Source organism: Crocodylus siamensis, chromosome 3 (genome assembly GCF_052110815.1).
Source record: "Crocodylus siamensis isolate JL-2025a chromosome 3, ASM5211081v1, whole genome shotgun sequence".
NCBI classification, from domain to species: Eukaryota; Metazoa; Chordata; order Crocodylia; family Crocodylidae; genus Crocodylus; species Crocodylus siamensis.
Genome location: NC_143397.1, coordinates 137,409,439 through 137,423,228, shown reverse-complemented (window position 1 = coordinate 137,423,228; position 13,790 = coordinate 137,409,439). Strand labels below are relative to the sequence as shown.

The following is a 13,790-nucleotide window of genomic DNA, read 5'->3' as shown; positions in this document are numbered from 1 at the left end:
CACCTTCATACAGACAAAATATTAGGAAAATTTTATCCCACAAAGGTCAAATTTGGAAAAATTATGAAGCAATTAGTATGCTAGAATGAAAGCACTTGTAAAACCATAATTCTAGGCTTCTTCACACAGACCAATGAAAGACATGGAGGTGATTTGTTTGCAGAAGATTTTCTACTAATGATTTCAATTTATTTATACTATAGATGGAGGTGAACCTTGGAAATAGTCACTTGTGAGTGAGTCTCTAAGTGGCATCTTATTTATAGTCATATCCATTGTTATGCATACAGAATTGTATTTATAGTACTACACCGCAGGAGAATTCAGAACAGACACTAGCATTCACTGCTTCCTTTCCCCCCAAAAAATCTCAAAATGGGATCAAAGATGTGGTTTGACAGGCCAGTGCTGTTAAGAGCCAGCAACCAATTAGGCAAATTCCAAATGTACATTTCTTTGACATATATCTACAAATAGGTTAAACACTAGCCACCTTGTCATATAACCCCTCACCTTTCTGACAGTAGATTTTGTGACACTGGCAGGCAGGCAGTTTGAAGATGCAACATCTATTATGATGGCAGCAACACAAATTACTTCTATTTCAAAATATACTAAGAGCCCTCAAAAGCTTGTCCATTCTGCCACAGCTAGGTTTAAAAAATTAAACCACCTGCAGGCAAAACTCAACTGACCATGAGCTTTCTGGCTCATTTTAATGTGTGTTGCTGGGAAGAAGAGAGATCCCATAGATTTTCCAATATTTCTGTACCACTGCGGTTTAATGAACATGTCAAAAGTTAATGTTCCAACAGATATCTTCTTTACCATCAATGTGACCTCCTTAGGGGGTGTGATCACCACCTAAAAAGCAGGTAAAAGGTGCTGAGCTATCTCAGCTAAACGGCTGGTCCAAAGGTGAGACAAGCTGGATTCTTCCTACAGGAGAGGTTTGCACAGCAATAAAACTAGCCAGATCTCATACAAGGGCATAGCTGACTGCAGCATCAGTCAGGAACATTGTTTTATCATTTCTTGCTCTGATTATCCAGTGACAGCCAAGGGAGAAAAAAACGTTGACAAAGAAGAGCCAGAAAAAGACTGTCAGGGGTATCTTTAGGACATTCTGGAGAGAGAGAGTGTGTAAGGGGGGTGGAGAGCATGACAATGAGATCAGACATACAGACAGAAGCAACTGGAATTATGATTAATAACCCTGCCTGGCACAGACCTGACAGCAGTTGAAGGCTCTTCAGGGCTGAGATATAACTAGTAATATTAATAAAAACTAACAGGGTATGAAAATCCACAAGCACCAAAACACAAGTGTCAGAAAGGTGCAGCAGCAACGGGAGTGAGAAGAGACAGATCTGCAAAAGCAGCATCAGGAAGCGTCTCTCCCTCCTACCCACCCCCTTGCCACTTGCAGCAGGTCTACATGAGTTTGCAGGGCTGTATTTAGTGAATTAGACAAGAGATCCAGGAGAGGAGACAGAGAAAGATACCAGCAGATGAGAACTACAGCGGAGCACACATAGCAGATGAATCCTGCAGTGGAAGATCAAGGTAAAATGGAAAAATGGATGACTGAGAATGTGACAGAATGTTCCCTGAGGATCCGGGCTGCTATCCGGATTAGGCAACAGCTTTTAAGATTTCAGAAAGGATGCATGATTAGAGAGCAATGGCAGAGGCAGAGCTCTCAGAAAAGCAAAGCAGATACTACAATGAATAATTTCAGTTTGCCAGCCCCAATAACTGCTCTACAGATACCTTGTCAGAGACCCAGACTGGTCTCCAGGTTTTCATTCCTTGGGGCAAGCGGGAGGTAAGAAGCAAGAGGGGATGGCATTCCTTGCTCTTGTCCAATCCCTAACTCCTTGCAGAGATGCAGGATTCTACTGCACGCAGGAACTCAAGACATAAAATACACATAAACCGGTATAAGACATCAGAAACCAGTTCAAACCTGTAACGCAACAGAAGTTCAGTGCACATAAACTGCTTTCAAAATGGCAGGAAACAGCTGGATGGATGTAATATTAGACTTAATTGTTTTAGGTTAAATCGGTTTATTGAACTTCTGTCCCAGATCCCCTCCAGGTTCAAGTTAGCTACAGTCCCCCAGCATCCCAGGATGCTTTGAACCTCCCCTGCAACTCTCCTGCAGGATAGGTGGGCTAGCCTTCACCAAAGGTGCCTGCTTCAGCTGAGCAGGGAGGTGTGCTCTTGCGCCCCCTGGCTTCTGGCCTGGGTCACTGCAGGCATGTGGTTGTATTTCTGAAATCAAAAGTGAATGTATGTTCACTTGCTCATTGGTTCAATCTATGCAGCTGAGACTAACCTGCAATGATTCAATTGATTCAGCCTCAGGCTTTTTGACTGTCTGTACTTAGCCAAGAAAGCTCACATTCAGATAATACTTGTGGCAGTTGGTACAGCACATCTAGGGTGTATGTAGAAGTTACTTTTTCACCATTTAAAGCACTTTATTGTCATGATTTAACAGAAATGCACAGCTTTACAGCACTTTAAGAGTGGGTAGTAAGGTGCTTTAAATTACCCCTTGTTAAATAAGGTATTAAATTTGAAGTTAGCAACCTATAGTGCTTTAAGTAACTCCTGTACCCTGGTCAAATTTCTGACCAGTGGAGAAGCCCCAGGAAGCTGTGGAGCACCCCCTGCCTCCTACCCCAGAAAATGCAGGGAAGCTCAGAGGCCCCCTCCCACCAAACGCTGCACTTCCATCATGTTTAAGAACACTGTAACTTTACAGTACAAACATAGCCCAATTAAACTATAATAACTCTGCCTATGGACCAGCCCTTATCTTTGTCTCCAAGTGATTTCTGCTCATAAACTATTGGCAAATCTATCCCTTAAAGCAGTGGTTCTCAAACATTGCCATGAGGTCCTTTTAAGGTTGTTGCCCCATATTAACACTGTTAGGTATACAAATACCTATGCATGATTCACAAGATAGACTACAATAAGTCAAAATGTTTTTGACACTATGAATTCCTATTTGACATCTCTGAGTTTATCTGAGTTCCCTGAAGCAGGAAAATTGCTCTATTATTTTTCTGTAGTCAAAAAACGAGCGAAAAGTAAAAGCTGGTTTTTGCCAAAGTGTGCCTTGAGTCTATAAAAAGGTTGAGAACCACTACCTCTGTTTCCCCCTCATATGCAAGAGCTCATGTAGGAACTAGCCTGTCTCACAGCCCCTCACAGCAGCAATAGGAGGCAAGAGCAGCGAAAAAAAGGGCAAAGTCAAGATGAGTAGACCCAGCAAATTCCAATCACTAGTGTTAGGCCCTAATGCAATGCCAGGAAAGTAGCAGTGGGCCAGACCCAGAATTGGGAGTAATGGACACAACAGTGACTTCTAAGGGTAACTGAATCCAAAATCTGAGGCCAAAATCTGATAACTTTCCACCACTGGAACTTGTGCGCAGGGAGAATGGGGAGTGGAACCATAGCTGAAATATAACCACAACATACCAGCTTTGATGTTTATATCAAAAGAACAGACAGATTGCAAATGTTTCTATTTTGCCTCAATAACCCTTTCCCGTCCCTCCTTTTATCTTCAAACCTAAACAAGTTCACTCAAAACATTTACATGTCCAAATTCTAAGAACTCATTTCAGTCAGTCATCACTCAGATAAGCAGCATTATGTTCCAACAACGAATAGCCCTACACCTCTATTATGGGACTCTTCACCCAAACACTGACATGATTATTCCTACAGAGTCAAAACAGTGCAACTAAATCTAATGGAAAATTTTCCCAACAGGATGTTTTCACCCCATTGGGAAATGCTGATCTAAACAAAAACAAATTCTATGGGAATGTGCCTGTTTCAACTCAATTCTGATGGAAACCAGGAAGGTTTCTTGACACCTTGCCTGCTCTGCACCTGCGCAGCCCTAGTCATGGGAGGACAGGGAGTCAACAGCTTGGAAGGCCTGGTTCTCAACTGCTGGGCAGCCCAGACTTAGAGGGCTTCCATGCTTACTGCAGCAGCTGTTGGGCCGCCCGGAAGCCAGATCTCCCAGCGCTCTTGAGCCTCATGCCACCTTGTGCCCCAAACTGCCCTCTTATAGTCAGGCCCAGGCCCCGCCATCCAACCCTGTGCCTCTTCTCATCAACAGCCCGAGCATTTTTCTCTCTGCAGGACAGAGACTGTCACCAGGTATCTTCCTAGATCAGAAAACTACCTTCACACAAGAAGTTCCAAGGTTTCAGTCTGATTCAGAATAAAATGGCCTGAAGCACCTGGAATTTCCCATGGGGACAGAGAGTCTATTTTACAGCAGACTCCAAGAGCAACCTTACACTATTACCATTGCCTATGTTTTATCATTGCCTCTTTATTAAGTCCAGCTCACTGGAGAAGAAGAAAAAAATCAATGGTTTCCCCTATAAAATAAGGAGTGGTGTTTCTTGTTATTTTCAATAAGAATGACGTGAAGAAGAAGACTTTACTCCACTAAACATACATGTGAAATAACTTTAGTTAAAGACTTCAGCTGTGAATGAATGACTGGCAAGACCTATTTGGAAGTTATTTTTTCATTTAAAGTGAAGAGTATATAAGTGGCAGTGGAGCGATCTATCCTGCAAGTCTGTACAATGGAAGTTTTACCCAAGTAAGGAAAGCAGGATTTGACTAGGAAGGTTTATTGTGTGCCCTCAATTACCGCTTCCCACTCCAGTTCAATATCTTAATTAAAGAACCTTTCATTAACCTCACCGCTGCAAAATTCTGTGGCACTGAAAGAGAATAAGCAAGCAGAGAGAGAAGTAAAGAGCAAACTCACACTTTAAAGTAGGTGTTTTGTGATGCCGTATCCATTTAAGAAGAGTTTACCCTCCCAGTAGAGCTCTGTGCTTCACCTCATGTTGACAAAGTCTCAACTGACAGTAGAAGAAAAGCTTAATTAAAGAGTACCCCTCCCTGAGAATTTGGGATTTTACTTGCAAGTTCCAGCTTTCACTCTCCCCACACCAAAAAAAATCCCAAAAGAAAATCTAATTTAATCCAAAAAGAAAATCTAATTTAAAGTACATCCCCAATACACACTTCTTGCTAATATAGGTCAGTGGGTGATTGAGCTGGAATCCGTATGAATTAGCGTATTAAGACAGCCAGTCTATTACAGAAGAGAATTCTACAGCTCTCCGAGGTCATTGAGTAATTTATAGTAAAACTAGGTCAAACTCTACCTGCAAATAGGTCCAAACAGTGGAGTGGGGAAGGGATTGACATCAATGCAATTCACACAGCACCTATCACCCTGCAGTTGAAAATTCAGTTTCACGCTTACCTAAGGAAACAATGCCCTTCAAATGAGAGTTTTAATTGTTGCAACTCTGCTCTGCTTTCCTGTCTCATAGAACGAAACCGTTAAACTTGCTATCACACACACACAAAGCATGATTTCCTGAGGAAGTGATTCAGGAGCAGCAGAACTAAACAGTTTGGCTCATGCTGTTCCGCTGCTATATTTGTTTGCTTCAAGTGGTAGGTGAAATAAAGCAACAATGAAATACATTTGTTTTCCATTCACCTTGTACTCACATTAGACAGGATCATGATAAGAGCACACTGACTCATAGATACCCTGGTAAAAGTTAAAAGACTTCCCTGTCTCCCAGAGAGCACAAATAAATGGAACATTGCAAGACGGCGTGTCCCCCACCAACCTTTTTCCTTTGTGAATGCAGTGCTTGTGAAGTACACTGAAGAGAGCGCCACAAAAACAAAGGACTAGACTTAACAAAGGAATTTGGTCCCTGTAAGTCAGGTGCCACATGGCCTGATTTTAGATCCTCAGAGTAGAACCCCATCCTACAGTAAGCACCGTCCTTGAGCACCGTGTGGTGCCTCTCAAGGACAATCCAAGAATCCCAGATGCCAACAATGAAATCCCACCAAGCTGTGGGGCTTACATGCCTGAGCACAGCTTCAAGGAGGTAACCTCATCTACCCAGGATCTAGAGTTCTGCACCTTTCAATTCCACCCCCACCTTATTTCCACAGTTAACATAAAAACTCCATAAATGGTCCTGAGAATAGGGACCACAACCCAGAACTATCATGATTCTTGCGCTCCTTTCTGTATAGTGACCAGGGTTCAACAGGAGAGGTGGACAATGCTCTCACTCCTAATCTTGGAAGGTTTGAACCCCCCCCCATATCAGCCTGAAGCAGGAATTTAATTCTGGTCTCTCACTTCTGACATGTGATCTACCATTAGGCTATAACAAAGTAGTGCTGTCCAACCAATGACCTGCAAAGAGTTAACTGTGACACTTCCCCCTTCCCATCTCCCTAGGCTCCTGCCCAGTTGCTGCTCCTCTCATCACTCTGGGTTCCCAGCCCTCCTCTGCTGCTTCCTTCTGCTCCCACCAACTCAGGGAGTTGGGCAGTGGGGCAGCACAGGGAATTGAGGGTGAGCCTGGGGCCCACAGTGCAGTGATAGAGGGGTCACAGGCACACACTGCAGCAGAGCAGTCCCTGGGTAGGCACAGTGTAGTGGGGGGGGGGGCGGGGATGGATCACGGGTGTGCAGTGCAGTAGTGAAGAGGTTTGCAAGCATGCAGTGCAACAGTGGAGGAGGTGTCCATGGAGTGTGTAGCCCACGGGGAATACAGCCCCACTTGGACAGCCCTGATGTAAAAGGTGGCCACCCACACCAACAGCTGTTCTTAAATAATAAAGCACTGTGTGAAGGGACCTGGCCCTGTCAGTGCATAGTAGGCATGCTCAGAGCATCCCTACTGAACTGAGTGCTTCCCTAGGCCATTCTGCCTATGTCCAAGTCCCACCTGGCTTCTTAGAGAACTAGAAGAACTGCTCAGACTAGCAGTTTACAGGAAGCAGAGTGGCAGGTCCCAAGAGAAACAAGAAGGGGCCTAGAAAGTGAGGGTGTTTCAAATCAAAGTTTTAGATTTTTGTTCCCAAAGTCCTATTTTAGGTGCCTAATTCCTTTTCTGGATCTGGCTCCAACATTTTCTATTTATGGAGAGCAGAGGCACAACATGAGACTAACTTGGAAGGGCCATGTTAAAGAGCCTGTCTTTACAAGAAAAATGCCATGCAATTAACTTGCGAGACTCTTCAGGACTGCACTGTTTTGTGTTTTCTAGCACAGGTGAGTGGGTGGTTTGGTCTTCACACTTGTTCTGTCACTGATTTCTCTGTGGAGGCTATCAGCTACTACCCAAGTCCAGTGGTACTTCCTCTGCTCTACTGGTGCCTCACTAAAAGCTGGACTGAAACCAGGAAGTTCATTTCCCACTGGAAAGCAACTACCTGATAATGACTTTTGGCAGGTATTATTAACACTGTGCTCTCTTCCTGAATTTAGGGCCCAGTCCAACTCTCTCACTGAAATTAATGAAGAAGCTTTCCATGAATTCCAATGAGGGTTAGATCAAGCTTTTGCTGATTAAGTATTGACTATCTCCTCCTATTTCTCAGTGATCAATTATCATGATTAGTATCACTGTCTCCAAAACACCCACTAAAAACACCTTTAAAATGATTGAGTGACATATGCCAAACAAATAATCAAATGGACATATATATTTCAAGTTTTACAAACCAAAAGTGCCTCCCCATGGCTAGAAACATTTTTCCCTCATTCCACCAGGTAATTAAACACATGGATGAGCCCACTGAAGTCAATGGGACCACCAACATATTTGAAGTTGCTTGCACATTTAAGCACCTTGCTGAGTTGGCCCTAAAGCACTATGAATTGTTCATACCTATAACCCAAATCTCAATAACCACAGGCAAACAAAGCTAACCTACAGCCAGAGAAGAGATATCCCACTTTTTTCCTCCAGAGACTTATGCCTTCCTGGGACCACACACCCTGGGGATGCAAATTAATCCTGTCCCAAGAAGCTGGCACTATTAGCTGGGTTTTGCATTGTGCTTTTAAGCTTATCTTCTTCAAGCTGTTTCAGACTGAAGGGTAGGAAATATATTTCTGAGTTGAAAGGCCTTCCCAAAAGGCATCCTGCCTACAGTTCCCTGTTTCACACCTCCTGAAAAGTCAACTGAGGTCAAGAATACTGTTGAATTCAGTGGGTTTTGGAATGGGCCCAAAGGGCATGGGTTTTAATTCAAACATTTCCTCTGATCTCAATGTTAGCATCACATGCAGAGAAAGGCGTCTTGCAAGTAGGCAATACAGTGCTCTCACGTTCCATGGTCATGATGACTAAGAGCTAAAGACTGCTGGATACATACAAGCTTGCCAGAGGCACAGCATCACAATTCTATCTTGAGGAGAAAGATAAATTAGATACCTGGAGGCTGAACTCAGAACCGCGAGCCACTAGCCACTCTGCCTCGACAATCATCCTGTAAGGAGGCCATATATTCTGCAGCTCAGTTTTTTTAGCATGGAGATAAACAATCCCTGTAGGCACTGCTTTAAATCCACAGTTGCTTTATTTTGCTTCACACATACTGTATGCAGTTCCAACTTCCATTCATATGCTTTTGCTGCAAGGGATATATCAAAATTGCCTATGTTCACATTAGGTTGTGTCTGACTCTGTAGTTTTCAAGTTCAAGCCAGACAGCAACCACAATACTTCCATCAGATACAATCAAAGCCTGACTGTTTTTTAAATACTCTTGTCTGATATATTTTATTTGGCTACACACATGCAAGTTGCACCATATTTAAACTGTATGTGGGACAGAGATGGCTACAGTGCACATACTGAGAAAAAGTTATATTGTGCTGGGTAGCTGTGGAATTCTTTAAATGAGCTAGCTGCCTAACTCCTTAGGTTCAGGCCTAATCCTACAGTACTGACAGACTAGCGATTTTCCAGTGCAGGACTGGACCTTTTACTGGCATGCAGAGTTGTAATGTAGAAGAGGTAACTAAACATTCATTGCATGACTAACCAGTTAATTGTGCAAGACACATAACAGGTAGCATATTTAGCAGTAACATGTAGCACAGCAGTTGCAGAAAATTCACTGCAGGGTTGCTAACTTTCCAGATCACATCACAAATTTTGTGATACTTTGTGGTTCTTCTCAAAGTCCTAGTCCAGGACTCATACCATTTCAAAAGAAGTTATATATATATTTACAAGTATATCTATATACACATACACACACAAAAAATGTTTAGACCCCTCACAACGCCTGAGAAAAACTTGAACTCTATGGGAACAAAACCCCCACAAAAGCTTACATGACCCTAATATTGGTAATCTCCTGATTTTTAAGCCAATATCTAGTTATTTCTTAGCTGGAGTTTTCTTTTATTTTCACTGAACAGCAAAATCACCAAAATATGTGATTTCAGGTCAGATTTCATAGTTTCATAGTAGTGACAAACAGTTTCCTCCATATAGAATTTTTAAAGTATTAAAGGCATTGTCATCTTTTTTTCCATTTCTAAACAGGGTTTTTTGTTTTGAAATTTTAAAAAGTTTAAAGAAAATAGAAGTAAATATTTCTTTTTAGGTTGAATGAAGTGTCTTGGGTCCCGCTGAATGAAATTGTTCCCCTCATCCCAATTTTTCAGTTCAATAACTGGAAAACAAATTCAATGATTCATACTTCTGATTTCTGAATGTTGGGGGAGGTTGTTTTCCTTACCCTGTACTTGAAGGAGATCCATTTGATTAACATATCCCAATTACAAGAAGTATATTTACATCAAAAGCCTAAAAGATCCTAGCCCATGTAGTTACTAGCTCACATTTACAACACATAGTGCTTTCAACAATCCAGCAGATCAGCCACCCCTTTTTATAATGACACCAGAGCTTAAAGAGGAATAAACAGCCTCTCTTCTCAGAAATGACTAGCAGAACGTGGTTGCCTCAGTTTTATAGTCATCCATCTTTCAGGGGGAGGGAATGAGAAATAGGGCCCATTTAAGGTTTCCAAGAACAGGCACCCCAAAAAACCACAAATCGTTTCTGAAGGTTTCTGCTACATAACCAGAGCTGTGCCTTCCTGGCTGTGTTGTGTTCCAGTGTCACATTCACAGAGTTACAAGGTACGCACAGCCGTTGTATTTAAATTGAGTTTAATGTAAGTGACCATTTGTGCAGGCATTCAGAGGTGTTAAATTTGGGGGGGAGGGAATGGTGGGCCTGATCTAAGTTAGTTCACCTGAGGAGGTGAACTAACTTAGACCAGGAATGGGTTAACTTGATATACTGAATGCCTGTACGTGTCCAAAACGCAGCCCCAGGGCTTGGAAAACCTAGTCATTCACCCCAGTACTAGGGCTGTGATCTTCCTCCCTCCCCATCTGACCCTGACCAAACTATTTTAAGCCCCCTGACCACCCCCCACCACCACCACCCGCGCCTCCAGAGGACCCACCAACCCCTCCCCCTGCAAGTCTGCCAAAACCCCAGACTTGGCCCCCCACCAGAGACCTACTATCCCTCCCCTATCCCACCTGCTCCTTCTGCCACCCCAAGTTACTTACACTGGGTTCCCCAAGTGGCTCCTAGCACTGGTGAATGGTTATACACACTGCTCCCAGTCTATGTTCATGCAGCTTAAAGTAAATCCTGTGAACAGAGACCATGCGCAGTGAATGGCTGTATGCACCCACACTTAAAGAAGATGATACATCAGGGATTGCTCAAGACCAAAGTTCTACTTAAACTCCAGGGTCTGTTTTTATGACCATAAAAACAGGATGAGAATCAGAACTGTGACCCCAGGAGGTACAGCAGGGGAAATCACAGCCTGAGGGGAGAGTGGGGCAAAGGTGGTTTTAAATAGTGATGTAAGATAGATGATAAGATCTGATTTAATGCCAGCTCTTATGCCACATGCCACAGCACTACCCTAGTGTGTCTCAGCAGTGAATTACTCTCAGGTGGTCTAAATTCAAGCACAACCACTGACAGCAGCAGAGTTATCCTGACCTATATCTGTGAAAGGTCTGTCCCTCAGGCGGCAGCTCAGCCACAAGTCTCCCTTCCTACTTGATCTTTAGTGATACAGCCCCTCCACCCAGTTTGCTTCTCCACAGACAGTTCATCAACATCCCAATAAAGGTTGCCACCGTCCACTGAATCTCCCCCTCCCTGACACACATTCCAATAGCAGATTCAGCCAAGCTGACACTTCTCCCAATTAAAACCTGACTGTCAGGGAAAGTCTCTGCGTGGAGACAAGCTTTGCAAGCTTGTCAAAAAAAATGAAAGAAATCTAAAAATCAGAGATCTCTGCTTCACCGACCCTTGGTAACTCTCATCAGATAGTGATAGCAATTTCTTGTTTTGCACTATTGTAATACATTCCGAACTCCATCTCTTCAAGATGAGGCCTTTAACTGCCATAGAGGAATGGGGGAGGAGGGGGGCCACAGATCTCTAGAAAACAAAATTAAAAACAAAAGATGCTGAAGTCAATTATATTGCTCAGCTCTTTCAAATATCAAACACAGTAGTTAACATTTGGAAAGGTAATGAATTTGTCCATGTGAGAAAGACACAATCCTAATCATTCCACCCACTGCCAGAGGGACAAAAGATTAACTTTCATGCAATTTGGTGGAATTGCAATTTATCAAATTCCTTATTGATCCTCTAAATTACTGAAAATTATCAAACCAATTGCACACAAATAGAATATTTACTGCTCATGTAGCCCCTGGGTCACATGATACTTCCGAATACTTTGTGAATGGGGTATGTGCCCTTCTACTCCATTGTCCTTGAGTAGATAATCCCCTCTCACTTGCTCTCTCCTACCTGACCCTAGATCCTAAATGAAGACAAAACTGGAAAGCTTAAAGTCACTATTTTGCATACAGATAATATCTATGAAGCAAAATGACAAAAAAGCAGTGCAATGTTTTCTGTCTTGCAGTAGGAAGTAGTGAAAACCCAAAAATACATAAACATGGTTTGTGTTGCTTGTTGCAAAAAAATACTTTGATTCTAGAAGGCAAAAGCTATTTTATAACCTGCAATTAAAAACGTGTTTGTTTGGTTTGGGGCTGTTCTTTGCAGCTGCCTACTGAAGAGTCCAATGTTTGTGTAATACACACAAAAGGCAAAAGTATGTTTACTCAATACAAGACTTTAGAGTAGCTATCTTTTTAGTCCACAAGCAAAGAGCCAAGGCGTGGAAACAACTATGGAATGTTGCACTTGCTTATTCTGGCTCCCAGCAGCTATTTCAATGTAGATTTGTACACAAAACATTCACAGGCTGTAAAAAGAAAGAAGTCACAAGATGCAATTATAACCCCCCACTGAATGTCACAGTGAAAAAAAAAGTGAGAAAATGTAACAAATTCTGCTAAATACCTTGTCACAAGGACACAAAAAAGAAAAGGAAAGTGATTATTATGATACATCAAAAATATTGCCAAGCTTGCTAGTAAGGCATTTACAGCTTTAGGATACCTTTGATACTTCTGTTCAGTGTGGGTCTTCCATGCTGCTTAATAGATATCTACTCTGCAAGGTCTTCTGCTCCCCTGAAGTGGAACTGGTACAAAGAGAAATCAGCATTCTCCCTTCCATTGCAAAGACCACCCTGGGGAACAGACATCCTTCTCTAATGATCACCTTTTTTAGACATGCAAGTGCTAGGACCCATGGGAATCCAGAGAGCAAGATGCAGCTGACATGGTGATAGGTAGCTGGCTGTTCCCAAAACCTCCTTAGGAGTGTCTTGATGGGATGATTTATAGTGTTCACTTGAATCTCATTTTTCCATCTCCTTTTTAAAAAAAGTCTTTTTATGATAAAAGTGCCAATCTGAATTAGTTTCCTACATTGCCCCCACTTCTGTATCTTGTATGTAGGTACAGAAAATAAATGGGAAATGAAAATAATCCACCAGTCGGCAAAATAGAAGCTAAAAGGGTCCTAAGGATTCAATTTACGTAGCTCAGGAAACAGTCGTGATTAAGGCTCTACCCAATTCACAGCAGAAGTGGGCTATGCTGCAGCTCCTTTAATCCTACAAGTTCCCCTGTGTGCCCACACCACTACCCCAACATTCCAGTCACTGATTGGTGGAGGAGCCCCACTTGCAGCTCGCTCCTGATCAGGAGGGAAGCAAGAGTTATGGTTTTAAACATGGTGCCATTTTTGCCTCCCCACCAGGCAGCAGCAAGCATCAGGACCACCGGGGCCCCTTGCTCAATCAGTGGTAGAAGGCAAAAACGGTGCCATATTTTAAACCGCAGTTTTCACCTTCCTGAAAGTCAGCAGTGAGCTGCAAGTGGGGCCCCTCCACCAATCAGTGGGGGGGACACAGAGGATGTACAGAGGACCCTGCACGATTAAAAGACCCATAGCTCAGCCCATTTCTTCCATGCATTTGGTAGGGCCCTAGTCATGCCTCTTCAGCCTTTTGCTCCTGAAGACCCTGGTGCTGCAATACCACACCAGCTGGATGAAGGACAAGGTCACCGTCTGTAAAGGGATTCTAAAATAGGCATTATGGGAGTCTCGGCTTGTCTTCTTTCAGTTATCCCCCTCCATATTTGTGCAAATTCTTCCAGCCTACAAGGTAGCACGCCTCATTACCAGCCCCACAAAACCAAAGTGAAGTCAAGAAATGTTCTTTCTAGCTCAGGCCAGGTATCCATGACTGGAAGTAAAGGGCTGCCTTTGCAGAGATGCCATGGATTAAACAGGCATGGGGATTAGTTGCCTTTCATCTTTCATATCGTCTTTCTAGGCCAGAGTGAAGGCACAGTAACAGAGCAGCATGTGGAATGTTTTCATGGATAAACAAAGGGATGCACT

At 42.9% G+C, this 13,790-nt stretch overlaps 1 protein-coding gene across 4 annotated transcripts in view; it reads right to left on the bottom strand.

Moving 5' to 3' along the window:
- Positions 1-13,790, bottom strand: part of RNF152 (ring finger protein 152) — a 66,620-nt gene that overhangs the window by 19,049 nt on the left and 33,781 nt on the right. The gene's annotated exons all lie outside the window — the stretch shown is intronic.